The sequence below is a fragment of the Alligator mississippiensis genome, chromosome 8, assembly GCF_030867095.1.
Source record: "Alligator mississippiensis isolate rAllMis1 chromosome 8, rAllMis1, whole genome shotgun sequence".
In the NCBI taxonomy this organism is placed as follows: domain Eukaryota; kingdom Metazoa; phylum Chordata; order Crocodylia; family Alligatoridae; genus Alligator; species Alligator mississippiensis.
The window spans coordinates 71140495-71167299 of record NC_081831.1 but is presented as its reverse complement, the minus strand read 5'-3'; the positions used below and the strand labels follow the sequence as shown (position 1 = coordinate 71167299).

General features: G+C 40.2%; 1 protein-coding gene across 3 annotated transcripts in view; it reads left to right on the top strand.

Moving 5' to 3' along the window:
- STAG2 (STAG2 cohesin complex component) overlaps positions 1-26805 on the top strand; it is a 116876-nt gene that overhangs the window by 25515 nt on the left and 64556 nt on the right. The window contains exon 1 of one of the 3 annotated variants that reach the window (XM_059732830.1): positions 2273-2292. The exons of the other annotated variants lie outside the window; for them this stretch is intronic. The gene's annotated coding sequence lies outside the window, so the exon portion shown is untranslated. Of the gene's footprint in view, positions 1-2272; positions 2293-26805 lie in introns of those variants that run through there. 3 annotated transcript variants of the gene reach the window in all.

Below are 26805 nucleotides of genomic sequence, written 5' to 3'. Positions count from 1 at the left end.
TTGCATGAAATCCTTGCCCTCCCTCTGTCACTTTCCTTTTTGAGGGATTGAGGTAACAATTTCTTATACTCATAGAGCAAAACTCCTGCCAAAAAGGCAGTTCCTTGCATCCAGGACGAAACAGCAGATTTAACGTGTTCAGCAGTTTGGGTTTAATTATCTCTCTGCCCTTCAATCCCACTATTTTCTAGTTGCGTTTTAGGGTCCTTAGTAGGAATACAGAGCGAGATGGAGAATTGAAACATAAGATACCAGGCAAGTGGATTTTACAGCTCAGTTTAGGAGACAGCTGTTGCTTAAAGCATCAGAAAAGTATGAAAGTAACTTCTGAATAATTCAGTCATCTTCTTTGGGCTGAAATAAAAGAGGAGACTATCTGTTATTTCACCATGGACTAGGACTTGTGGCCTGTGTCTGCAAAGTTACTAAAGAGTGCAGGAGTGAGAAGTTTATAATTTGAAGGAATAGGTCTGTGTATGTGTTTACCCAGAAAAGGTGAAGTTGTATTTTTGCGGGGGGAGGGGTTGGGTTTTTTTTTTTTTTCAAAAGTATTTATTTGACAAAATATGGCTAACTTCTGTGAATTTAGAGTTAAAAAAAAAAAAAGAGGGAAACTTCTTTCTAAATAGTTGTGGAGATTATGGAAATTAAATTCAGTAAGTAGGTTATGTAATTAGAATTTTAGGTAGTCTTTAGCTATAAATCTTCATGTCGCCTTAATGGGATCAGTCCCAGTGTCTTTTGTAGAACAAGTATCAAATCAACTCCTAAGAAGACATGTTAAAAGTTCGGTGGGTGAATCTATTTGGGAATAAATGCCCAAGTAAAAAGGGCAGTGATTTCTTTTGTGGCAGATATTTGTGGAAAAATAGGGATGGTGGTTTTTATTATCTTCCTACCATTTGTCCATAAGTGCTGTAAATTAGATCTGCTTAGATGCTGCCTCTGGTAACATGATGGCAAAATGACACTATATTGTATTAGACTCTGGATCTGTTACTTGAATGGGAACAGGTTCTCTTTATCCATGACTGGTCTTTTTGACTCAATGTCGAAAATATAGATTAGAATACCTTTATATCTTTTCATGACTTGTGAAGTACTCTGCAGAAATAAGTTTTAACTCAGAAAGCTTATCAGACTTAATCATTATAGGTGTGTTAATTCCAAGTAAAAATACTGATTATCTAGCTGGTGCTGAAATCTCATTGTAATGTAGTGCCACTTACACAGTGGTTGAACCCCCCACCTCTCCCTTTTCTGGCAGGAGAGTACCACATCTGTCCTACAATCTGATGTAGCCCTGCAGAGGTGGATTGCTGGTCATGTGTGTGGCAGACTGGAATGTAGGACTGGAAGGGACGTTCTGGGCCTTAGAGTTTAGCGCTGCATTTGCAGACAACCGTTTGTCCCAAGGAGTTCATAAGACTATCCAGCCTCTTGCGTCACAGGTGCAAAAGTGCCCCAGACACATTTTTTCATGTTAAATGTTTTGCATCTAGAAATCAAAAGAACTATGGAGGCAGTTCAGAACTGTAAAGTGTGAATGTCTTGGAGAAAATAATTGAACAGGCAAGGTAACTCAAATCAGAAATCTGAGGTGGGATGCTATTTTTAATGTCCTTTTTTTCTTTGGAAATGGGCTTTATCCATCATCAGTAGAGAAGATGGATTGGGTGATGCAAGCAAAATTTCCCTCAGGTTCTGACACCAATGGTTGGGCATTCATTGTGAAGGGTATGTTGGTTTTACTGTGATTGTGCTTTCTCAAGGTATATTCTCCCTTCAAAAATGTGAAGTTGAGAAAACAGCATACTGATTATTCTGTAACAGGGCTGTCAAACTTCTTAGCAGCTGGTGGCTGCACATTGTATGGCCCCCAAATGCCAAGTGGGGTGCAGGGGCAAGAAGCAGAAACTGCAGGATAGAGGGAGAACCTGGAGACTCCCAGCAGCAGCACAAAGAGATGGGGAGACTGACAGCCAGCTGGCTGCCTGCAGGATGCATATGCCTTGGGCTGTGAGTTGGACAGCCTTGTTCTATATAGGAATTTTGGTTCAAATTCTTGGGGAATCTCCTTCATCCTGCTTGTGTTGATGAGGGCAAAATTATCAGTTTCCTTCTCTACCCTAGAATAATTTATTTCTATTGTATTACTTTGACGTCATGACAGTAATGTCTGTCTTGTTTGGCTTGTCTCTCTGCAAACCTACCGTGGAAGGATGCCTGTCATGCTAGATTTGGCTTGTCTACCTGCAAATCTTAAATGGAATGATGAGGAACTTCAAGAATGTAAGTATTTTTCATCTGTTTGAAAAGAGGAAGCCAGTGTTACCTGCTTTTAATTAAATAGTTTCTGCAGAACTAAGTTAATGTAGTTCCTGCTGTTTGTTATATCTGCTGTTGCACCTTGAAGTTAGATTGTGAGCTCTGATAGAACTGTGTTCCTGTTGTGTGTGTGTCTGACACCTAGCAAAAGTCCAAGGGCAGAGAAATAGACCCTATTGAAAAAATGAGGAGCAGGTGGGTCATCTTTGCTTTCCTGGTTGGGTAAAATTGGGGTTTTGATGCAAGTGCATTTCACTGAAGATAAGATGAGTGATTTTGGTAGGTTGGGGAAGGGAGGTTTTACAGGTTAGGAACAATCCCTTCATCATTAAGTATAGCCAGCTATAGTGAAGAAATCTTGCATTTTGAGGGGATTTTTGGAGTCCTGATTGTTCTTAAAGAAAGTACCAAGTAGGCAAAGGACCTGTAGTTTTCTTTACCTGGTTAGATGACAGTGACAGTATCTCAGATCTGGACCATGCCACAGTTTTCCATGTCTTTACGAGCCCTTCAGATTTGAGGCATAATCTATACCGGGGCAGGCAACCCCAGGCATAGGTGCCAGAGCGTGGCACATGAAGGCATTTTGCTTGGCATGTGTGACTGGGGGTGGACAGCAAGGAAGAGGCCTGGGCTATGCTGACACAACAAGAATTTGGCCCCTCGCGGTTCCCCTGCCTTTTCCCCCAGCACACCAATATTTTTTAAGTTAAGGTTGCCGGTGTTTTTGGCACTCTGCCCCAAAATGTTGCTGATCCCTGTTCTACAGTGTTGTGCTGGCAGAACTTTGCATGCATCTACAGAGTGGCAGAACTCTTCCCTTCCATCTCCATCCCCAACTCTTTCTGCCAGTAGAGATATAGTACTGAATCTCTCATGTAAATGACGGCTTCTGATGCTGTCTAACAGCCAGCAGAAGGTGTGTAGATACTCCTGCTTGAGCAGTCTGTTTAGCAGCTGATGCCTTCCTCATTTGTTCTTCATATTGTATTGGTACAACTGCTGTAATGGAGCTGTCTGGAACTGCCAGAGGTGTGTGCGAAGTGGAGATGGTCTTGTGATATAAGTGGCAGCCGTTGTCTGCCACCAGAGCTTTTTTCTGTGGCAGAATTGGGCAAATGTGGACAAAGCCTGAAATTTTGCTAGCGCTCTGTACAGGATGTTCCTCACGCCAGAGATCTTACCATAAAAACTGTAGCTCCCAATGAAATCAGGCATCTCAATTTATTTAGCAATGTTGTGTTTCAGTAACTTTCAGTTAATTGCCCTAGCTTCCAGTTAAAAAGGAAAGCATTACTTTTGATGCCTAAGTTCATGTGTGGTTTGACTCCTTAATACTTATGAAACCACATAACATCCATGTCATCAAAAATAGCGGGTCAGTTTGGATTTTGAATAGTCGGGGATTGGTTTTAGGGCATTCTGAGGTAGCGGCCTTTGGATTTTACGTTCTTTCCTCCTGTCCTAATTCCTGTTGTCTTAATAGACCTAGAGTCTAGTGACTTTGAGAACAATACAATGCCATTTCATAGATTTCATAGACATTAGAGCTGGAAGGGACCTCTGAAGATCATCGAGTCCAGCTCCCTGCCCAAAGGGCAGGAAGTCAGCTGGGGTCATAGGATCCCAGCAAGATAAGCATCCAGTTTGCTCTGGAAGGTGTTCAATGTAGGCGCTTGAACCACCTCCGGTGGCAGGCTGTTCCAGACCTCGGGGGCTCAGACAGTAAAGAAATTCTTCCTTATGTCCAGCCTGAAACAGTCTTGTAGTAGTTTATGACCGTTCGACTTAGTCGTCATCTCTTGTGGCGCTCTGGTGAACAAACGTTCCCCCAGATACTGGTGGTCACCCCTGATAAACTTATAGGTGGCCATCAGATCACCCCTGAGCCTGCGCTTTTCCAGGCTAAAGAGCCCCATGGCTCTCAGCCTGTCATCGTAGGGTCTGCTTCCCTGACTTCTGATCATGCGCGTGGCTCTTCTCTGGACTCTCTCAAGTTTCTCCACATCCTTTTTGAATTGTGGAGCCCAAAACTGGACGCAGTACTCCAGCTGCAGCCTCACCAAGGCCGAGTACAAGGGGAGAATGATGTTCCGGGATTTGCTTGAGAAGCATCTATGGATGCAAGCCAGCGTTCTGGTCGCTTTACTAGCCGCAGCATCGCATTGCAGGCACATGTTCATCTTGTGGTCAATGATGACCCCCAAGTCTCTTCCATAGTGCTAGCCAGCGTAGCACTGCCGAGCCTATAAGGATGCTGCAGGTTTTTCTTCCCCAGGTGGAGAACCTTGCATTTATTGGCGTTGAACACCATCAGATTCTCGTCCGCCCACTTGCTGAGCCTGTCCAGGTCAGCCTGGATCACCTGCCTCTCTTCTGGTGTGGATGCTTTGCCCCAAAGTTTGGTGTCATCGGTGAACTTGGCCAGTCCGTTTCTGACTCCAGTGTCCACATCATTAATGAAGATGTTGAACAATATGGGTCCAAGGACAGAGCCTTGGGGGACCCCACTGGTCACAGGACACCACGATGAGTGACTTCCATCAATTACTACCCTCTGGGTCCGACCCCGGAGCCAATTTTCCAGCCAGTGGATCGTGGTGGACCCAAGGCGACAATTGGCCAGTTTCACCAAGAGGTGATCATGGGATACCAGATCGAAGGCTTGTTTCAAGTCAAGATATATGACATCAATCTCTTCTCCCTTGTCCAGGTGATAGGTCACCTAGTTGTAGAAGGAAATGAGATTGGTCAAGCAAGACCTAGGTGCCATTCAAAGGTGTGATGGTCAGGTTAATAGCTTATGTTTTGGGACTAAATCTTGACATGCTATAGTGGTGACTTTCGTTAGAGTAACGTGCATGTATCTATCTACGCTAGTGATGGGAAGCATTTTAATAACCATAAATAGTAAAGCAGCGTTTAGAAGTACATTTTATTCTTGGGGTTCTAGCACCATGCCCAAGGTGCACAGCAGAACTCTTGTTTCAGTGGAAGTATAGGTACGTGATGCATCTACTAGGTGTAGTTTTTCTGCTCAGTGCCATCACTTCAGTTGTGTAGGATTTTGGGGTAGATTAGAGGGGCATGCTGTAAATCTTCCAGAACTTCCAGACAACTTTGAAGGGTTAGCTTGTTAAATATTATAACATTTTAACTACTTTTAAAATGAATGGGGAAATCTCACATCTTCCTTTTACAGCATCACTAGCGTTGGAGGCTGAGGATGTGGGGATTTCATGCCAGGAAGGCAAATTGGCTATTTGCTAAAGAACTAGTTCTGTGGCAACTCTTGTATACTGATGTGCAGTCAGGATTTGAAGGCTGAGGATATGCTGTTAAACAAATACTCTATCCCTTTTCTATCTTGACATTCTAGGGATGCAAACCACAGTGAGGCCAAAATAATTTTTGCTACTATAAAATGACCTGAGGAAAGAAAGGAAAATGTTAAGACAGCTGTGGAGAAACTATCCATTACCCAGTTTGGCTGCTCAGGCTGTGCACTTAAGTTAAGCTCTGGGCTGTAGATGGTTCCTGCCTCTCCGGGGGTTTCAGCTATATGCTGGCAAATCAGTTGTTGACAGTCCATACAACTCTAAAAGTTCTCTTCCCTCCCCCCCCAAGCTAATAAGTGGGAAATTTGTGCAGAAACGGATAAAACTCTACAGCTACCTGAGTCTTTTATTATAATACTTTCTAACATGAATTTGATTTGCCAGTCCTCCTTTTTTAATGTCAAAGATTGTTAATGTGTAATCCCTTTTATCACACAGTTGGTTAGTTGTATGTCTCTTACTGGAGTATTTTTTTGAGGTTTCTTTGTTAAAAAAAAAATGTGGTTAAAATCTAACATTTTGGACTTATGTACCTGTTTAAGCTTTCATATAAGATTGGATCTTCTTTACTCCATTTCTCCTTCACACTAAAATACTGAAATACTTTAGGGGGTGTTATTTCTGAGGTTTTGGGGAATTTATAACCCCTGAAAATTGAAAACCCTTGTGTATACAGTCTTCCTTCCTCACCACCTTTCCCTCTTACTCTCACAGAAGTTGCCCATAAAGGGGATCCTTCACTATCTTTGGAGATCTGGATATTGTTTATTGAGGCTGCTTTAATCAGCCTTAAGTAGATTCAAGACAATATCTTGAAGGCATATCTTTTCCCCAGGGACTTAGTGTATTTTCTCCACAGCGCTCCCAGTCCCTGCTGCTTATGGAATATGATTATCAAGGATCAGTGCTGAATACTTAAGCATAGCCGCTTTGCCATTGTAGGCAGTTTATTCCTCTGCCTCTACTTCATCCATCTCTTTGTCTATTCAGGTTCTTTCTCAAGTGTCTTACTCCTTTTTCCAGGATCATGTCTGTACTCCTTGTTTCCACATATAATTAATTCTCTCAAGTGAAACCATAAGCTTGATGTATTTCTTTATGTATATAAAAATTAGCATCCATTATATTTTTTTTTCTTCTGTTGTGCTATAAGGTAGAATATATAAATTAAGAATTTTTCCCCTTCACTAGTTTTCTGTTTCTCTAATTTTTTTTTTTTCAGTTGATGCTCTTTGTTTTTATTCAGGAACACTTCTTGTGTACCTAATTTTAGGAAGTTCGTGTTTATGTGCAATAGGGAGAAAAATCCAAATTTCTCTTGTATTGTGCATGCTAAGCTTACTGGCAGTAAATATACTTCAAGACCTACTAGTGCAGTACTACTGAGACCATAGTTCCTTAGAGCCATGAGTGACTCTTTAACATATTACCTGTGCCTCCTCACAGAAAATGTTATCAAAGTTCCTTGCCTGCATTATTTCCAGCGATCATGAGTTCTGCAGATAACATGCTTTTTTGATCTCTATCAATCATGGTATAAGTTCTGCATTTTATTTTCTTTTGCTCTGGAATGTATTTGCTGCAATCCATAAGTGGGTATGTTATGTTCTTGTTGCTCCTTTGGTTAATACTGACTGCTCATGTGGTTCTTGAGCCAGGCAGGCCTTGAGTAGCACTGTGCTAGATTTAGGGGGTCAGCAACCTAGAGTCTAAGGGCCAGATCCAGCCTGCAAATGTGGGACTTTGGCTGTATTCTGCAGGCCCCATCCTTTCGCACAGGCTAATGCTGGCAGCAACAGGTCTTACTTTTCGCAAGGTGAAAAATATGCTTATGCATTTTGTTTTTGACTACTTAAATTTGAGTGGTGGTGGCAGCTGGGATAGAAGCACCTGTCTGCCATGGAGGGAAGTGTTTTTTTTTTTAAGACTGCTGCTCCTGAAGTTTATGGACCTCCCCCCTCAATAATAATAGAATATTAATTTTTTGGTGTAAGTCACGTTGCAGCTAAGGTTAACTGTAATGGAAGAGAAATATATGCCATTAAATGCATCCTTAAAAATTATGCTATTAAATCCTAACTGAATTTCCACACACACCATTAAATAATCATCAGCACCCAAACAGTCTTAATTCTTGAATATATTAATGTTTTTGAGGTCCAATCTAACTTCCATGCATAGCTGAAGTGTGTATATGCTCAGCTATTCTCCGGTTTTGATTTAGATTGGTATATGGATATCTCTTTTTTTAAATAGGAAATGATATATACATATTTTTTTTGCAGCATGAGTAGCGTATATTTGTCTTCAGTTATGTTGTCCAGTTAGACTTGCATGGACTTATTTTCTTCAGTAGGAAGAGACTACTATATGCATTGCACTCAAACTTGAGATATGCCAGTGATATTTGGCAGAGTTAAATCGTTAAATTTTTGTTTGATTTTTTTTTTCTGAAGATTTGCATAAAAAACAGGCGTGGTATGAGTAAAAGGAAAGGTACTAAAGTTAGTAGCTTTAAGAAAAAGCTGCCTAAACAATACAGTTGGACTGTGTAAATTCTTGTGACTCTTGTTACATAGCAGTTAAAATCTCTTGGAGTCTTGTCCATTGAGACCCTTTCTACTGTAATTTGGGTGTTAACGTTATTTCTATAGCTTTTCAATATTGCTACGGTCTTGAAATGACATAGAAGTTTGAAAGTGTTTTTTTTTTCTGTTTGTCTATACTGTCTGACTTGATGTTATGCTAGGTCTCTGCTTTGTGTATGAAATTCTACATGCAATTAGGTGATATAGTTTGATCATCCACTAAAGGTTGTTAACTGAGCATCCGATGACATCTTGCATCATGCATATCTTATTGTGGAGCAGCTAAGAAGTGTTTTAGTTTGTCAGCCCAGCTCCCCAACCCTTCCATTTCCAGCCTTTATTTCATTGTTAATTTTTGCAGTCTAGTTCCAGTTCTCTGCTATTTCTCTATTCCTTGGCTGCCTCCATCTGTATCTAAAACCTGTCTTGGTTTTCCCCCATGCTCGACTTCCAGAATCTCTCTGGTTTTTTCTGTGCTTCATTCAAGTCCATTGCCCACCCCTTTGCAATGAGAGCCTTGCCCATTTGTACCTTACCAACTGTATCAGCTGTTTGAAATGGTTGCACACCATCCTGCTTCTTTGCCTGCCACACACTTCCCTTTGTGATTCACTTGGCTGACAAGGTTTCTGGCAGTAGAATACAATTAGACATTTTATGTTTAAAGTTTTAAGTTAACTGCATAGTAATTAAAATTTAAATCGCTTTAATGAAGTTTTTTGGCAGACATCTGTTTCATAATAATTGTTAATCTTAAGGTCTTTTCTATACAAACCACTTCAAGTGGAGTGTCTAGCTATTTGTATGAAATTTGGCATCCTTTAACTGATTAATATTTAAGCATGGCAAAAAAACACTAAATGTTCTAAAACACGTTTTGAACATTACGGTTCAAAATTAGTTCTTTTTTTATTTCTAAATTGTAAGGAGAAAATTCTTTGTGAGCTATTTTAGCCATCAACTAGACCAAATGCCTTTCTTCTAATTAGGAGTTGGAGGACAGGAAGAATATTGGGTTACAGTGGAGGTCTGGACATGACCCTAATTGTAGTTACTACTACCATGATTTCAGTATTTTTAACAGTAATAAAAAAAACCTTACGCTTCTGTGAAAAGCAGTATTGCAGACTTATTTTAAGTTACTTGCAGAATGAATTTATGGCATTTAATGATGTAGGATTATCATACCCTATAGCAAGAATGTTTTAAGTAGAGGTCAAGTTGAACAACTGCCAGACCTAATTTATCTTCAGCCAGAAATTTTCTTGTCTAACAGTCAAATTGGATACTACTGTTTCCTTGAGCCTCTCTGCTAAGATTTGCAACTCTTAGTTTATGTTAATCTGTAAACCCAAGACTGTCTCCATCTTCTGGTGCCAAACAAGGTTCCTTGGAGAGTGCAATTATTAGTTATGCCGTTCACATTCATAACATTGCAAGGAGTGAGGTATTGATATTTATGGTCTGTAGCGCATATATCTTCCGAGACTTAACAAGGGTGTTGTGAGATTTAATAGAAACACAGTCCATACCATAAAACAAACACTTTACTGGGGAGTTTGAAAATCAGTGATTTGTTTCATTGGAATTTTTTAAGCATAGGAGAGCATATTTGAACTTTAGGAATCTAGAACTTTAGATTTTCAACATATTCCTATAAAACAAAGCAAAACAACCCCCCCCCCCCCCCCCAATATTTTTATCTCTGGAAATTACACAAGTCTAACCTTACCTAAGGATGATGGACATAAATAGTAAATACTTTAGAAAGGAAATAAAAAGTTGCTCTTTAAAGCCAGTTGGTTACTAATACATTCACAACCTGTGTATAAAGTGCATTAGATTAAACTTTAATCTAGATGTGTTTAAATCAGGGGTGGGCAAAAAGTGGCCCGGGGGTCGAATGCAGCCCGCCAGGCCATTCTATCCAGCCCGCAGGCCCTCTAAAAATTTTAGAAAATATTAATCTGCCCTGGGCTGCTTGTCACATGGCCCTCGGTGGCTTGCCAAAACTCAGTAAGCGGCCCTCTGCCCAAAATAATTGCCCGCCCCTAGTTTAAGCAGTGGTGGCCAACACTTTTGGCAAGCATGTCACATGTTAAGTTAAATGCATATGAAAATGGCATCACTTTCCAGAGCTGCCAAATCCCATTGCCACTTAGTTAAGGGGAAACAAAGTTAACAAACCTATGGAAAGTACTTTGTTTTATCTAAAAATAATCCATTGCTATTGCCGTTATTTATATTTAACTGTTGTGTGTGAGCTATTGAATGCATAGTCCTGAAGATACTTTATTTAAGCCATAGACATTTTTTAAGCATGTGCTGATTTTGAGGGGTATTGGTTGTAGCCGTGCTGACCTAAGGACATAGGCAAACAAGGTTCTTTGGGTAAATCCGATATTGTTTATTAGACCACTAACTCAGCCTTCTTCAGGCTGAGGTGTTTGTACCCGAAAGCTTGCAAAGAAGAATTTTCCCAACTATGTTAGTTGTTCTAATAAACAATATTGGATTTTACCCAAAGAACCTTGTCTGTTTATTTTGAAATACCTTAATGCTGTATGCCTACTCTTGTTCATCAAGGCAACAGCATGATGCTTTTCAGTTGCTATTAAATATGAAAAGCAATTCGTAATATTGAGAGGCTCTTTTAGTAAGCAGAACCCAAGATTTGTACTATATTTGCAATGTAAATAGGTTAACATTAATGCAGATAATTTATCAATGATCCATTATTTTTAAGAAAAGTGGTTCATGAGCCATTAGAGCACTTATTTCTTTTAAAGTTCTTTAATTGTTGGTACCTCATATAATGCTACATATTATTAAATTAAAAATAGTATCTCAGTTCATATGAATTCTAAACCAAATTCTTTTTCTTAAACCGGTCATTTGTCCCCAGGTTTCAGGAACAATAGCAAATTAATTAAGAATTGATATGTTGTTTTTTTTTATAACAATTACTTCAGTTCCAAATATTAAAATGCTTATTTAACTAATAAGGGTGCACCAATAGAGATTTTTGGGGCTGATACCAATAGCCAATTTTTAAGGAGGCATATTGACCAATACCAGCCCGATTTCCGATACGCAGCCCGGCAGCTTGAAGAGCAGTATCTGACTGGTAAGTTGGTTGTGTTTGGGGGGGGTGGAGGTGGAGGCAGATCAAGGCCCCTGTAGTGAGGGAGGGATTGAGGCAGGGACTGGGCCTGGGTCAGGCAGGGCACAAGACAGAGCCACAGCTTGTTGGGTGGTGGACAGCTCCCACTGCCGCATGCAGCCACGTGGGGACGGGGACGGATGCCCCCGGATCTGTGCAGGGCTAGTGCCAGGCTTCTTCCCCCCCATACCCTCCTGGGTTGCATATGGCAGTGGGAGCTGTACCTGCCTGCCCCCCCCCCCCCCCCCGATGAGCTGCAACTCCATCCTGTGCCCCGCTGTGGCTGTGCAGCGCCTGCCCCAGCCCTACTCTCTCACCAAAAGGACCTTTACCCTCTCCCCCTCCCCTGCCATGCCCCTTCCCTTCCTCCTCCCCTTCCACCACAACAGACTTAACCGCTAGGTGCAGCTCTCCAAGCTGCCCAGCTGTGCTGCACTGCAGTGCCTATGTGCTGCACTGCGGTTGTGCATGCATGGTCCGTTTGTTGGTGATGTTATTGGTCACATCAGGCCAATTTCTGATGCAGCCAATTTCTTTATATTGGTGTCCATCTGATATCGCACCAATGTGTTGGTTCACCCCTATTAACTAAGGGCTAATTACTTTAAATATCACAAACCTGTCCATAACAAGCTAAACTATTTTTAAAGTATATTATGTGATTAGGTTGGAATTAAGAGAGGCATCACAAGATTTTGATAAAATGCTTAATAAGAACCACATCGGCGAGAATAAGTCACAGCAGAGTTGTTGGGCATTCTTCTTGATGAGCTAATTTTGAAATCAGATCAAAGAAGGACTGTCCTTGAATCAGTAGCTATAACAAGTTAATACCTTACAGTAAGAAATTTAACTATTAGAAGAGAACATTGTAGAAAGAAGGAATGTGTTCACTGTGCTACGTAAGTACTACAGCCATCTTACGATCAGGGATCCGGGTTTTCTGTTTCCTACGGAAAAATGGAGAAAACCATGGATTCTCTGTTTTTATCGGAGAAATCCATGGATTATCTGCTTTTGCAAAGAGCTCTTGCCGGCTGGCATGTGTGGCCCACAGACTGGCACCCCTGTTCTCCCCCCCCCCCCCGGCTCTGCTCCTGGGAGTGGGCACAGGGGCATGCTCCCCCACCTTATTGATCTACCCTCCCTTTCCCCCGCCCCTTCTGCCCACACACACTTACTTGCTGGGGTGGGTGTCTGCATGTGACTCTGTGCCTGTGGGTTTGGGGGGCTGTTGTGAAGAGCGTCAGGAGGGCTGTTGAGGCTGTGGGGGCGAGTGCAGGGCACCAGCAGCTCTGGGGGAGGGGTGAGCTGTGGGGGGCCTTTAATGTTTATCACAGATTTTGGGTTTTTAATCAGGGAATTCGCAATTTTTACTCGGAGAAAACCAGGATCCCTGTTCATGATGTAGGATAATCTATTGGAAAGAATATAGTAGCTGTAAGCAGATACTGTTAATATAAATGCTTACTCTTCTGCCTGAATTTTTTATCTGTTTGAAATACTTATTAATTGGAAGAAGTTAGAGAAACAGATGGGTATTTTTCTGGTGTACATTGCAGCAATTTTGGTGTAGTCAGTTCTGTTGCTGCACTTGTATAGCTAATTAATTTCTCTTGCATGTGAGTCTTTCTCTTCCTTTGTATTTTATGAAAACATTCTAAAAAGGCATAAAACCCCACCAAAATAGTCAGGGAGACTTGGTAGCCAGTATATTAACTGAAAACCAGTTAAAAATGAAATTGCTTCAAATTAATGAAGTTTTCTCCAAGTCCACCTGAAACTCCAAAATAGTAAAGATCAAATACTGAGTCAAAAGCTAAAAGCTGCAGTGGATGCCTGAAGTAGTTTTTAGTGCCACAGCTGCAGGAGGAAACGCACATTCCTTAGGTTAACCCAGTGAAAAACGTGTTATGGGTTTGCCAAATAGTGCAAAAAATATCACAAACTTGGATTAGAACTAAAATCTTCAATAAATGTTATGATTTTCAAAAACTACAGTATTAATTGCAGTAACTGTCTCTAAAAGGTATCATTGATAGCTGTCCCCAAATAGTAGCTGATTGGTATGCCTTGCATAGCAGCAGCTAATGAACAATAGCCATAGGGAAAGAGTGTTCTGTATCTAATTGAAATATGATCCTGCATATACTTGGTTATATGGTTTGCTTGCGTCCAAAGGCTGAATTTCTTTCACAGCCTTCACAAAAGCTTATGCTTAAAAATACTTTTTTCTTGAATTTTTTTTTTTCATGTGGTAAGTGAACAGGACGGTAAATACCTGAAACCATTTCACTATTTATTTTTTTTTTAGTGCTAACATCTTAGCCTGTCAAGATCATGCTTTAAGATTATGGAAGAATTCTTATAATTTAGCGAGCTGGGAATGTAGGATAGAATTAGATTTGTGTTGTTCTGAGTGGGGGGGGGGTTGGACTTCACAGCACATGTAGGCTGTTCCTGCTGCTTGTGCAAAGAGAAATGCAGGAGAGAAGAAATGAAGAGAAGATGACTCAACTACTCAGTCCTACCTTTCTGCATCACTTCAGCTCCTCAGCAGAAGCTGTAGCTATTAGAGTAGCTTTTTTACATGATTTCAGAACCTTTAATTAATGTTAACTGCATGATGCGTTTTTTTCCTTTCCAAAATTAAGGGCTTTTAAATGGTGTACTAGTGATTTAAATTTTTTTTTAACTGTAAATTTGACTCCCATGCCAGGTTAATTTTGTTCTTACATTAGCAAGCAATTAGCCTGCTTTACGCACTATACAACAGTGATTTTTAAGGAACATGCACCTAGGGGTTGACTCGCAGCAAATATTGTTGCAGTTTAAATACCCTTTTTGTGATGGTGCACTAGTTCAGTTTAAATTTTGGCTTATTAACATATGGTAGTTTAGAGCTTTTTAGGCCTTTGTGGTTATAAAACCCTTAATCCAGGGGTGTCACACTCACCTTGTGCTTCAGTCTGGGTTCTTCCTACCATGCTCCTTAAGAACTGGATCCAGCCCATGGCATGCGGCAGCAGCAACTCTGGCACAGGGCATTTGGTGGAAGTAGCAGCTCTGGTAATCCAGTGGGCCTAATACTGGTTTTGGCCCATGGGCTGTATGTTTGACATCCCTGCAACAAGCATATTTTAAATACCTTCTAGGAAGCTCTAAAATGCTATAGGGCCAGCTCAAGTCCAATTAAAAGTCTGTGGGTTCTTCCCATTCATTTGTTGCTTTTGAAAATTCCTTCTTTATTTTTATTTAAGAAGGTATTGAAAGCAGCTGTCTTATTTGTTGCCTTTTTACAGTGTATTAGATAATGTTAATTTCTTTTTTACATTGAGTTTCATAATAGCTAGTATAAAGCAAGCATGTGTGCCCAGGTCTGTCAATGGATATAATTATTGACTTGCCTGCAGTAAGCCCTTTATGATTTGAGGAATTTCTTCAACTTGAATACTCCGATGGTTTTGTAGCTTTTTTTTTAAAAAGCACCTGATATGTGGAGACCACTAATATATAGGGTGATGTTATGTCCCGGTTTGACCAGGACAGCCCTAGATTTCATAGGCCATCCCAGCATCTCAGCTGGTTGGCTAAAATTGAAGAAAAAGTCCCAGATTGGTTGTGCCTGACCCACCTCTTCCTGTGCAGTAGCTGGAGGGTGGGGGGACGGGCTGGGCTGAGCACTGCTGCTTCTGCCTGGGGCATGGATTGGTGGGCCAGGGCTAGGGGAGGGGGCTGGAGCTTGGGAGAAGGTCAGGACCATCTGTGTAGGGTAAGCTAGTATGGCTGCCCACTGCTGGCAGCCTTGTGCCCTCCTGCTGGGGCCCAGGCTGCACCTGGCAGCCCTTGGTGGCTACTGGGGATGGTGGGGAGGCACCGCGTGGCTGTGCAGCTCAGGCTGTTGTGGGGTTTGGAGGGTGCAGCACAGAGGCTGTTCCCCACTGTTGATGGGGGCTGCTATACGCAGCCTGGGCCTTGTTAGTGGCTTCAGCGGCAGGTGGCCATTCCAGCTTCCCCCCACACAGGTGCCTCAGCCCCAGCCACTGCATGTAGGGGATGGAGCTTAGCAATGAGCCTCCATGCTGTTTTGCCCCACCCTGCTCCACTGTCAGGTCTCCTGGGAGCTGTATCGTCAGGGGTGGCGGGGAGGTGGGGTAGGGGTGCATGTGTGTGCATGCATGGCAGCCCCCCCTCCAAATCCCTGATTGCCTTCAAAATAATATGGTCACCCCACTAATATCACTTGTAAGCTGATCTAATTCTAGGTCTCCAGATGTAAGCTTTCCATACTAACTGCCTCATAATCTTACTTCTCAGGAACTGGGGGGAGGGGTATAACACTGTTGATATTGTATAAAGACTAGTTATACAGATTATAAACCTTCTTTAGTAATATCCTGTGTTCTGGGTAAGGTAAGCAGGCCTATACATTTCATGAAAAATTCATGGAATGTGCTCATGCTATCTCAGTTGAACAAAATCTGATCAGAACCACAAATTGCTGAAGAACTAGAGTGGATTTTGCCTTGTCTGCTCAGGGAGAATAGAAATTAAAATGTGGATATTAAAGAGCTTTAAGTTATGAGTAGTGTATGTAGCACAGATGTTGCTGTTGGCAAGATTACAAGGATAACTTCAATGAGAGGATGAAATGTTTTTAATCTAAATTTCCTGCATTTTAGGAGGAAATGTGACTTTTATCAATATTGGGTGTGAATTTGCTAATTTTGTGTTTTTTAGACTGACATTTGCTATTTCCTTAAAAGATACAAGGTCATCTTAGGTGTTAGTTATATATATATAACACCTGAGAGAGAGACGCGTGCACACGTATGTGTATATTCCACTCTTAAAATTCCACTTCAGATTCCGATGGCATAAAGCAACTTGTAGCATTTGGTCATCTTCTGCATCAGTAGGTCTGTCATTTGGGGACTGGTATTGATTATCCACCTCTTGAATTCTATAACAGAAGCATCAGGAGCATCACTGTGAATGAAGTGCTCTGTTTCTGTTCTTGGAATGATAATGCCAATAAATGTTTGGGCTGTATACTGGTGAAGGCTCCTTTGTAAAGCTTCCATTTGGCTTAAGACTTATAATTAAGTTATGTGGCTTACTAGATGGGTAAATACATCTACATATAGTTAGATGGGGAAATACAACTACCTCACAAAAATATGCAGCAAATCCAGCCTAGCCAATATGTTAGCTTTTTCATTTTAGAGTCAGTCCAGCAGAGGCCAATGAAATTCAGTAATTCTGCACTGCTGCAGTACTAATAATTTACTGTTTGTATTGCAGTAGCAAGTTGGGGGAATCCCATTTAGTAGGTATTGTGTTATGCATATTAAAAGATGAGGGCCTCTAAACCCCTGCTTTTATCTTATAGAGTAGGCAACCATAGATCTTCTGGATCATGGCTTTATGAGCAAGAGATCTAGTGAGGTGTTCGACAAATTTGCTTGTGGCTGATATGCCCAGTTTGCAAGTGACACAGCTTGTTACAAGTTTCATATATCCATATGTTGTCTGAATTGCAGCCCAAGTTTACAGCGTGCTGCTTCCTTCTTTCTTGCTTTGCTTCCATCCTCTGGATCAAAGCTGCTTTACGCTGAGCTGCACCCAGTGCCAGATGTTCCCTCCAGATTGGACAGGATGCTGTGCACTCCTCCCAGCTTTCTACATTAATGTTGAACAACTCCAGACCATTTTTGCACACATTGTGGTACTTTGAGACTTTCTAAAACAGTCTCAAATCTTGCTGAACAAAGTATTCTTGGGGATAGTCTTCTCCCATTCTCCTATCATGGCCAAGCCATCTCATCTTGCTCTTCTTGATGATTGATGATTTTAAGTGAGTCAGTCCTGCACACTCTAGCACCTCTGTTTGGCATTTTGTTTTCCAACTTTATTTTCAGGATCTTGCACGGGTTTCCATGTGGAAATTTTTCGGTCTCCTGAGGTGCCTAACATATGTTGTTCACATTTCTAAGCCATAAAACAGGGATGATAGTACACAAGTCTTGGAGATTTACATCTTAACCTGAATTGAAAGTTTATTTCCTGCATATCCCTGTAATAGACTGAAATTCTTAGATGATTTTCTAGTTTTGTTAGCCAGTTCAGTCTGAAGGTCAAGATTCATAATGATTGTAGAACCCAAGTAGCAAAAGTTGTTGTGACAACACCAAGAGATTTACCCTCCAGAGTGATGTTGGGCCCTAGTTCTTCCACCCCTTGGTACATGGTCACAGTCTTTTTGAGACTTAACTGTTAGCCTGAAATTCTTGCATGGTGCAGAAAATCTGTCCAAGAGCTTTTGCAGGGAAGATTCACTGCAAGGAACCAAGGCCATATTGTCTGCAAACAGGAAGTCTTCAGAACCAGTTCTTTCACCTTGGTTTGCATTCTAAACCTTACAGTGTTGAATAAGCCTCCATTTAGTCTGGTTTGAAGACAAATGCCATCATTGCTGTCCTTAGATGCATGAGGAATTGGGAATGAAAAGTAGATGTTAAAAAACGTGGAGGGTAAGGTTGCACCTCTGTTTTACTTCATTGATGTTAAAGGCATTTTTGATTCTTTGATTTCATACGCTACAGTTTCCTTCATTCCTTGGTGTAATGAGCAAATGATGTTCAACAGTTTCGGGGGGCAACCCAGTTTCTTCTGAATAGTAGAAAGCCCTGTCAACCACACTGAAGGCTTTCATCAGAGTGAAGGCTATTTTTTTTTTCTCTACACCTTCTTTTCCAGTTGCTTGACTGAAAATATCGTATTAGTGGTGGAGCATCCCGAGTAAAAACTGCATTGAGTTTTTCAGGATAGATTCTTTCACCTAGAGACTGCTGCTATGGAGTATAATACAAGTGACAACTTTTCCAACTATGTTCAACAGGGAGATACCTCTATAGTGGTCACGGTTGCTTCTATTCCCCTTGTTTTTGTATAATTGTACAAAACAAGCATCTTTGAAATTTTGCAGTACCGTTTCCTCTTTCCAGCAGAGCAGTATAACTTCATGGAGCTTTCAAAGTAATTCATCATCGGCACACTTGTAGATTTTTAGCACACAAGCAGTTGTTGCCCAATGCCTTGTTCCCAGAAATTGATTTAATAGCTTTCTGCAAGTGTTCTAATGTAGGTTCATTGTCCAAATCCATCATAACTTCAAACTGTGCTAATCCTTTCAGCTCTTCATGCCTGATTTCAGTCTCACTGCAGTATAGAATTCCATAGTGTTCAATCCAGGGCTCGAGGTTTTTGTTGATCAGCGATGACATTGCTATTTAAGTCTGTCAGTGGAGCTATTTTCTTTTTGACTGGACCAGTTGCTTGTTTGATGCCTTCATACGTTCCACTGTTATCAGCTGCTTTCTGAATATCATCACGGAATTTTAGCCAAAAAGTTTGGGCACGCTTCCTAACCTCCTTTTGCATTTCTCCTCAAGCCTTTCTCAAATTTTCCAGGGCTTTGGTGTTGGGAGATTTCTTGTAGGTGATTAGTGCTGTCCTTTTGTTCTCAACTGGCAGTAGAAGAGTATGAGAGTGCTCTTCAAACCATTCTGCTTTTTTCTTGCATTTTTTTTTTTTTTTTTTTTGCCAAGTGCGGTTACAGCAGCATTGTATGTGTGTTTTCCAAGCCTTGGTATCCGAGTTGTTAGGTAAAGTTGCTTTCACAACTTAATTGAATAATCTGCATCTTTCTATGTCTTTAGAAATATTTTTAAATTTAGAGTAATTTAGAATAATAATATTTAGAAATCCAATATTTAAAATGTAATAAATTTTAGATAGAAGCCCAGCCTAAATAGACAAAAAAGGAAAGCAGTGAGAGGGGGACCAGATGCACAAAGTGACATGATTTATGCAGACTATAACAGGAGGTTAGTGGAAGAACATGAAATAGAACTTAACTGAGAACAATACAAGTTCAGTGTCCTATCTCTCTGCCTGTGCTCCCTCTCCAAAGTATATTGAAGTGGTTTATCACTCGGGGGTGTCAGTTGAAACTAAATTAGGATTATTCAGTCTGCTCTAACTATGTAGCTTCTTTCTTGTTTGTTTTGTGTGATGTGTGGATTTACTCCATATCCTTTGCAACAACCAGGAAGGGAGAATTAAAGAACTATTTGTATCTTAGGAGGTGGCAGGCCTTATTGCTCTGTGCTTTAGTTCTAGTTAGAGATTTCACAGAAGCCTAAAGGAATACAGGCAGTCCTTGACTTGCAACTTTCTAAATTGACACCTTGTTTCAACTTTATGATGTCAGTTTTGACTTTACAGTGCTAGATCCAATGCGACGCCATGCCAGCAAACAAGTTTGCTGCGTCGCCCATCTCCTTGGAGAACATCTGTCCAAACTTCCTTGGACACTTTCTTTAAGAAAGCGGCCAAGGCTCCAGAAAAACTTGCAGCCAAGACTCCTGAGAAGACTCCAGCCAAGAACCCTTCAGAAAGTCCAACCAAGAGCCTTTTAAAAAGTCCAGCGAAGTTAACTCAAAGAAGTCCTTCTAAATCCATATGATTGCTATGTATACTATAAATACATAAATGTAGCTATATTACTCATCTATAATTGACTGAGTACAAAATTCTGGGGTATTTTAGGTGAAAATAGGGTATTGGGTCTTGGTTCAGGAACCAATCCCCCATTTATAACATTGTTTCTTATGAGGAAATCGGTTCCAAGTTGCAACGTTTCGCCTTAAGATACAATTTGTTCCTGAAAACTGCATCGTAAATCCGAGGACTGCATGTAATTAAAAGCCCAAATTGCACAGATTTCTCAGTATGATTTTAGGTACCTCCCTCCCGTAGGCTCTTGAAAAATCTCAGCCAGTTAATCTTTACTTGCGCCCCCCCCCCACCTTTTTTTTTTAAATTCTGGAGCAAGTAGAGGTTGGAGTATTTACTTACCTAGAAACTACTGCTTCAGAGGGCACTTTTCAGAATCTTTGCCTCCTTAGTTAACTTCCCTTCAGAGGTCTTGGATATTTTTAATTATTTTTTTTTTTAAAGCATCTTTCTTGGCTCTTATTTGTCAGTCTTTAGATAGCCTAATTTATATCTTTGTCTTGTTGAATGGGCTTTTATTTTCTTTCTGCAAAATGAAGCTCCCGTACAGCCCAAGAAACCAGTTGATGGATTGCAACCTCTGGAGAGCATCCTTTGGTGGGGGGGGAGGTACTTTGTGACATATAGTAGGTGGCTTAACTTTCACTATGTTCCACTACCCACCATACTCAAATGAATCCAAGAGGAGGCTTGTTGTCTCTCCCGGTTGATGAAGGGGTGAAAAAGTTTGCCTTGCATGTGAGTAAATAGAGTAATAGTAATCTTACCCTATTTAAAAAAAAAAAAAGTGAAAAAACCCTCACTGTTCCTGGGTAACAGATTTAACAACAAGTTTGCAAGGTATATATATGCTTAAACCCATGTCATTGCATTTTATAATACCAAACAGCTCAGTTAGTTATTTTAATTATTTTTTCTCAAAAGTATGTTGATTTTAAAAAACAAAACAACGTAAACTTGTAACTGACCCATCTTGATGAAATTCTGCACTTTTCAGAATATTTAAACGTATACTTAATAAATAAAATCAACACAAATCCAGGAAGTCTTCTATTGTAGAACAAGCCCATATGCTGGGGTCAGGCCCAGCATTGCCTTCCCTGTCTTGTGCGCCTGGATTGGATCTGGCCCTGCATACTGGGATTGGATGCCTGATCCACTGTGCTCAGGGCTCCCCAGGGTATCGGGAGTGGTGCCACCAAATTTCTGGACCACTGGGGAGCCAGCCCTGCAGGCCTGATGACATGGTACTGCAGGTAATACCCGGGGCTGAACCCCCCTGCTTCCAGATGTTCAAAATTTTAATTATGCTGTGTAAGAGGCAGTAAAACAATTGGAACGTTCCTATTCTGATACCAAGAAATAGCAAAATCTGGATTTAAAAAACAAGATGGCTTTTTATCTTGCAATGAAGGATGCTTGGGAATCTGAAATGGAATAGATGTTGCCCTGCGTGTCATAGGCCCTGCTTATCTTGGCGTTCTGTTTACAGGAGCTGGGTCACTACAAACTTCTTGTGGAAGTTAAAGGAAACATTGTGAACCTTGTTCATAATTCTGAATCTAGTCCTTGTTGCCAGTTGGACAGGTCTCTTAAAGAAGAAACAGAAATACTGCTAGTATTATAACTTTTCTTATAAAATCTTACAAAGTTTTGTATATCAAACAAACCACGTAGGAAAAATAAATTAGAGTATGCATATAGTCACATTGCACCTCATTTCAGCTCTGGAATTGTGTCTGCCAGGTGATTAGAACCACTGATAAAGGGAGCTCTAACTTAATTTATTTTGTGTTATGTTTTAAGTATTTTGGAGTGGTTTTTTTGTTTTTGTTTTTTGTAATTTGAATAAAGCTTGATGGCATTTGACACAACACCTTGTGTAACTTCAGAAAGAATAATGCACTTTTTCAGACCTATGGGAAATACCATGTAGCTATGTAAAACTTGTGCGTTTAAAAATTCCTTCCGAGTAATAATTTGTTATGGTATGTAAATATAATAGGTGGAGGCATATTTTGCTATGGAAAGAAAATACCTAATTGACCTAAAAATGATATATTTATACTAGGCTTCTTTGCTGACAGAGTTTTAAGTGGAAATCTTTCTTGGTTTTTCTTTTCAGTTTTTTCATGTTGACAGTGCCAGGCAGAACCACTAAACCAATACAGTAAGAAGAAGAAAATTCTTGTAGTACTCCAATAGTAATTTCTGCACAGCTGATTAAGGAGCATCAGCATTTTTCAACATTGAATGGTCCACCCTAGGGCAGAGGCTCCCAGACCTTTTCTTCTTGTGTTACCCCCCTCTGGATATACCAGCTGCTCACAAACCCAGCATACATTTTATATTTTAACTCTTTATATGTCCATTATTATAATGAAAATTGAATCCACTATCACACATTTTTCTCCTGTGTACACTCCAGAGATCAGGAGCCCCTGTTTTAGGGTTTATATTCAACTTCTGAGGAGTCACAGGATGCACACCACATAGGTCTCCTGGACATCTTGGGCCCCTAGGGCTGTGGCACCTTGCCTCCAGGGGTGGGGACAGAAAGGTGGAGACATCTTGGCAGCAGCAACAGTCAGAGCTATGGGTGGAGTGGCAAGCTGGATGTGAGCCCACAGGCTGCAAATTGGGTAGCCCTGGTCTGTCTTATTTGTCTCCCTTGCTAAAATTGTTACCTTTCTGAGAGCTTCGCAATCCATTGATTTTCTTTCTCATACCAGTACAGTTCCCATTTTAGGGATTAGGAATTGAGACACGGGGAAGGTTATGTAATTTGCCCAAAGTTTCAAATGGGAATTAAATCTAATCTCTTGTTCCCCTTCTTTGTCTGTAAAACCATCATTCTTTTCTTAGTATTTTTTACTTGGCTACAAAGATGATGAAAGCATCTTATTATTTGTCCTGATCAAATTTACCTGGAGTTGTAAACACTAAGTACAGAAGCAAAGGTGGGTGGGTGGGGATGTGTGTGTGAACAAGAGACATAATTTAAAAGTTCATAATTTCTAAGTGTTCTAGTTAACTAATGTGGAACAGTGTAAATTCAGATAAAGATGTGGGTTTTTTTGGTGTCTCTTGCAAATTTAAATATTCAATAGTAAACTTTATCTTGGAGTACTATATTATTGGGTCATTTACTCAGATAATGGCTTAAATGCAACTGTATTTTCACAGCAGAATTAATTTGAATTAGCTTGGCTTTGGTGAGAGTGGCCATACTGCAAAATAACACTTGAGTTAGTGCATGCACACTGGCGATCTTCTCATTTGTCTGTGTTGCACAGACCTTTTCAACTACATCCCATGGTTCTTAGTGTTTTCTGGGCTAAACTGCTTTTTTAATTCTTCAATTTCCTAGAGAGTGAATTTGTTATTGGTGCATGTTGTGGGAATTGTGGGTGGGTGTTGGAAGACAAATGGCATTCAAGTGGCGCTAGCTGTGTTCTTGATACAGAATGGTTATGTTAGCCATTGATGAATTGTGAATTCTTGAATTCTAGCTTACTCTATTCTTGGACTAAACTCGTGTTAAGAGCATTTACCACATTAGGTTACTGTGTGCATAGGACTCTGAGATAAGGGCAGCACACAACTTAGCAATTTTGCAATGAAGACCAGCTCCAATTTTGGGTATTGTTTCATGCTTAGTCTTTGCTATTCATACTAGTCACAAATGCTTCTATTTGAACCTCCATAACCTACAGTTATTTTTGCATAATTAATTAATTGTGTCTGCATATATTTCAGTTGTTGCTTCAGTGAATCAAAATGGTATTTGTTTATCAGTTTTTAATTGGTAAGGTCTAGCATAACAATGCTATTTCTTTAATCTGTAGTAACTCACAAGGGAGACCAACTGGTTCGAAGAGACATGAACTTTGTGAGAGAACATCTGACGACATAGGCTGCTGCCCATGAAAGCTAATGTCTCTCTGAACCAGTCTGCCTCCCTACCTTATCCTCTGCCTGACATCAGACTTTGAATCCTCTTGCTGTTACTTCTTGAACACACGAAGCAGTTGAATAAAGTCATAATGCTTTTGCATTGTCTTTGATACTTTTCTACCCCAGGAGAGCCCAGAGTGATTCCAAGTATTCTTTAATCTCATTCAATGTTTGTTCAAGAAGTTTTTGGTATATTTAAACTTTTTATATCGAGAATTGGCAAATGTAAACAAAATGTGCTACAACATTATTGCTGAATAACAATGCATTATAAAGCTTATTGTGCAGGAATAACTAGGTCAACCTCTGGGTGACCTGTCTTTTGGAGTTTCCTTAGTTAGCTTTAGGCTAGAGCTCCACCTTGTGATCTTTCAGCATGATACATTTGTTCTAAAAGTTAATAAGTTAATTATGTTTCAGCAAAACTTAGTGGCTTTCTGAAGTTCATAAATCATTTTTTCAACCAGACTTTGAAAATTTTTTAGTTATAAAATACGCATCTCTGAGTAAATAATATGTGTATATATTATTATATGAAATTAAGGTGTTTAGTACTCAGGTTGGGTTTTTTTTTAAGACGGCTACAGTTTTGTGATAATACAGGAGTACGTATATAGACTTTTCCTTAGAGTGATATATGTGCCAGCACCTGGTTTGAAAACTTTGTTTCAGATTATCCATAGTAAGGACACATTTAGACAGTTTGTGGTTTTCTTTTGGTTGGAATGGGATCTGTCAAGTAGCCATACTTACCTTTATTAGTTTCTGACTTTACTACATCCAAACATGTACAGTCTTTTTTTCTGTCTTTAACGACATCTCAACAAGTGCCCATAACAAACATTTCTTTGCCCTTTTCTGTTTATCTTTCTCAGATAATCTCCCTGTCTAGTTTCCCTCCCCTTATTTTCCAAGTCATTTTTATTTCCCCTTGCTTGGATTAATGTGGCTGCCTAGGTCCTTTCCAGTCCTATGTCCCCGTGTAATGTTGTAAGCTCTTTTGGGGCTCGTACGTGTCATTCCATTGTAAAGCATTTTGCTAAATAAGTAACTTACTGGCTTCTAACACAGTTGGCCAAATGTTGAGCTCTCTTTTCGGTTCCTTCCTTCATTAAACTACAGTTCCATTCCCCTCGGGAAACTGTGCAAGCCCAATTGAATCTTTTTAGCCAAGACACTTCAGCTCCAAGAAGGAGCTTGATATTCCTCTCCTGTTTTAATTACAAGTCCATTACTTACTTTGGCCAAAATGAGCTGATTTTTCTTTTCTGATTTTTCTTCCTTGAAATAATTAGTCTTACATGGTGTCACCATGAAACTTCAGACGTAGGTTTTTTTGTTCTAATTTGTTCAGTTTCTTTTACTTTTCTTTTTATTCAGGCAAATATAAAAACATGACAACACTGGAGTAACAGTTGTGTGAGGTTAGAGTTATTACATATTTACAGGAAAATAAATAATAGACAAGAATTCTTACCACTTAGCTTTCCCATATGTAAATATAGCATTCATTAACGTTCGAACAGTCTGGCCAGACACACACTGGTTTACTGGCTGGTGTTATTATGTATGGATACTATAATAATAAACTATTAATATAGTAATAGTATAATGTATAACGTTATATAGCATGTGTGCACACATTAAAAGCTACAATTGCCTTTACTTTTGCTTAATATATAAGAAAATAAGTAAAGCGTATGTCTGGTCTAGTTAATATAACTGCAGTACTGTTTTGATCTCTGTGTATTGTTTTATACATTCTTGCCTCAAAATTTAACTTTATTTACAAAAGCCTCTGCTTACCTTCCTCCCCTTCCCCCTACAACTTTCCCATCCCAGTTTTCCCTCTCACTTGGATCCACAAATAATCCTTACATTTTGCACCCTTTACCTTTTGCTAAAATGTGGAGCATTCACCCCATCCTTCAGGTGGGATGGAATATTTAACCCCTCAATACCTGGAAGATTTGACTCCCAAACTATAAGGAAATCATGGCGCTGTATCATAGGTACTGGTTTCTGGGGAGAGCTGTTTTGCAGAGCCATATCAGACCTCGACCCAGTCTCTTCTCATGTTTATATCTTTTCCCCACCCCTCACCCTTTGCTTTTAAATTGAGGGCATGTCTTTACTTCCCCGTTTTCCTATATTTCAGTCTCCAACACTGTTTTTTAAATTTCTTTCACCCTCCCGTCATGATATTCCCCCTTTCATATTTTCTTTTAAGCTCCCTCAGATTATTATTCAGTTGCACCCAAATCCTCTTGAATACTCTTGGTTTTGCGAGTTATTCTAGTCGTCTTGTCCTTGTACCTTGCCGTCGTCTTTCTCCTGGGTTTAAGAATTTGCCATTCAGTATAGTGGCGTTGTCTCACTGTTTGTGTGTGTCATTCTCTTGCATTTTATACCCTTTCAGAGAAGGATCAGAAGTCTCTCTAACCTTCTGCAGAAACTGCTGCTTTTGTTCAAAGCGGCAAATGTAGTATCGTATCTCTTGGTTTGTTTGAATTGGGGAGAGCGTAGAGCAGCGGTCCTCACCTTTTTAGGCTTGAGGCACCCCTTGGATAATGTAAGTTCTTAGTTTTCACTTTTTTTCTCCTATGGAAAAATAATAGAGCACTTCTTCTGTTCCAGAAGAACCCTGGAAGAACACAGCTATATGTGGATTTCTATTTGAAGTCTGTGTTTATCTGTTGAATCATATTTGTAAACCTAACAGTGCTGCTAGCTAGCATTGTGTGGCACTGCATAGCACAGTTGAGAATCGGAAGGCCCCCAGGGTGCTGTGGCTCCTGGTTGAGAATCACAGGTGTAGGGAGCTTGGTACGCTCTGTCTGTCTACAGGGAC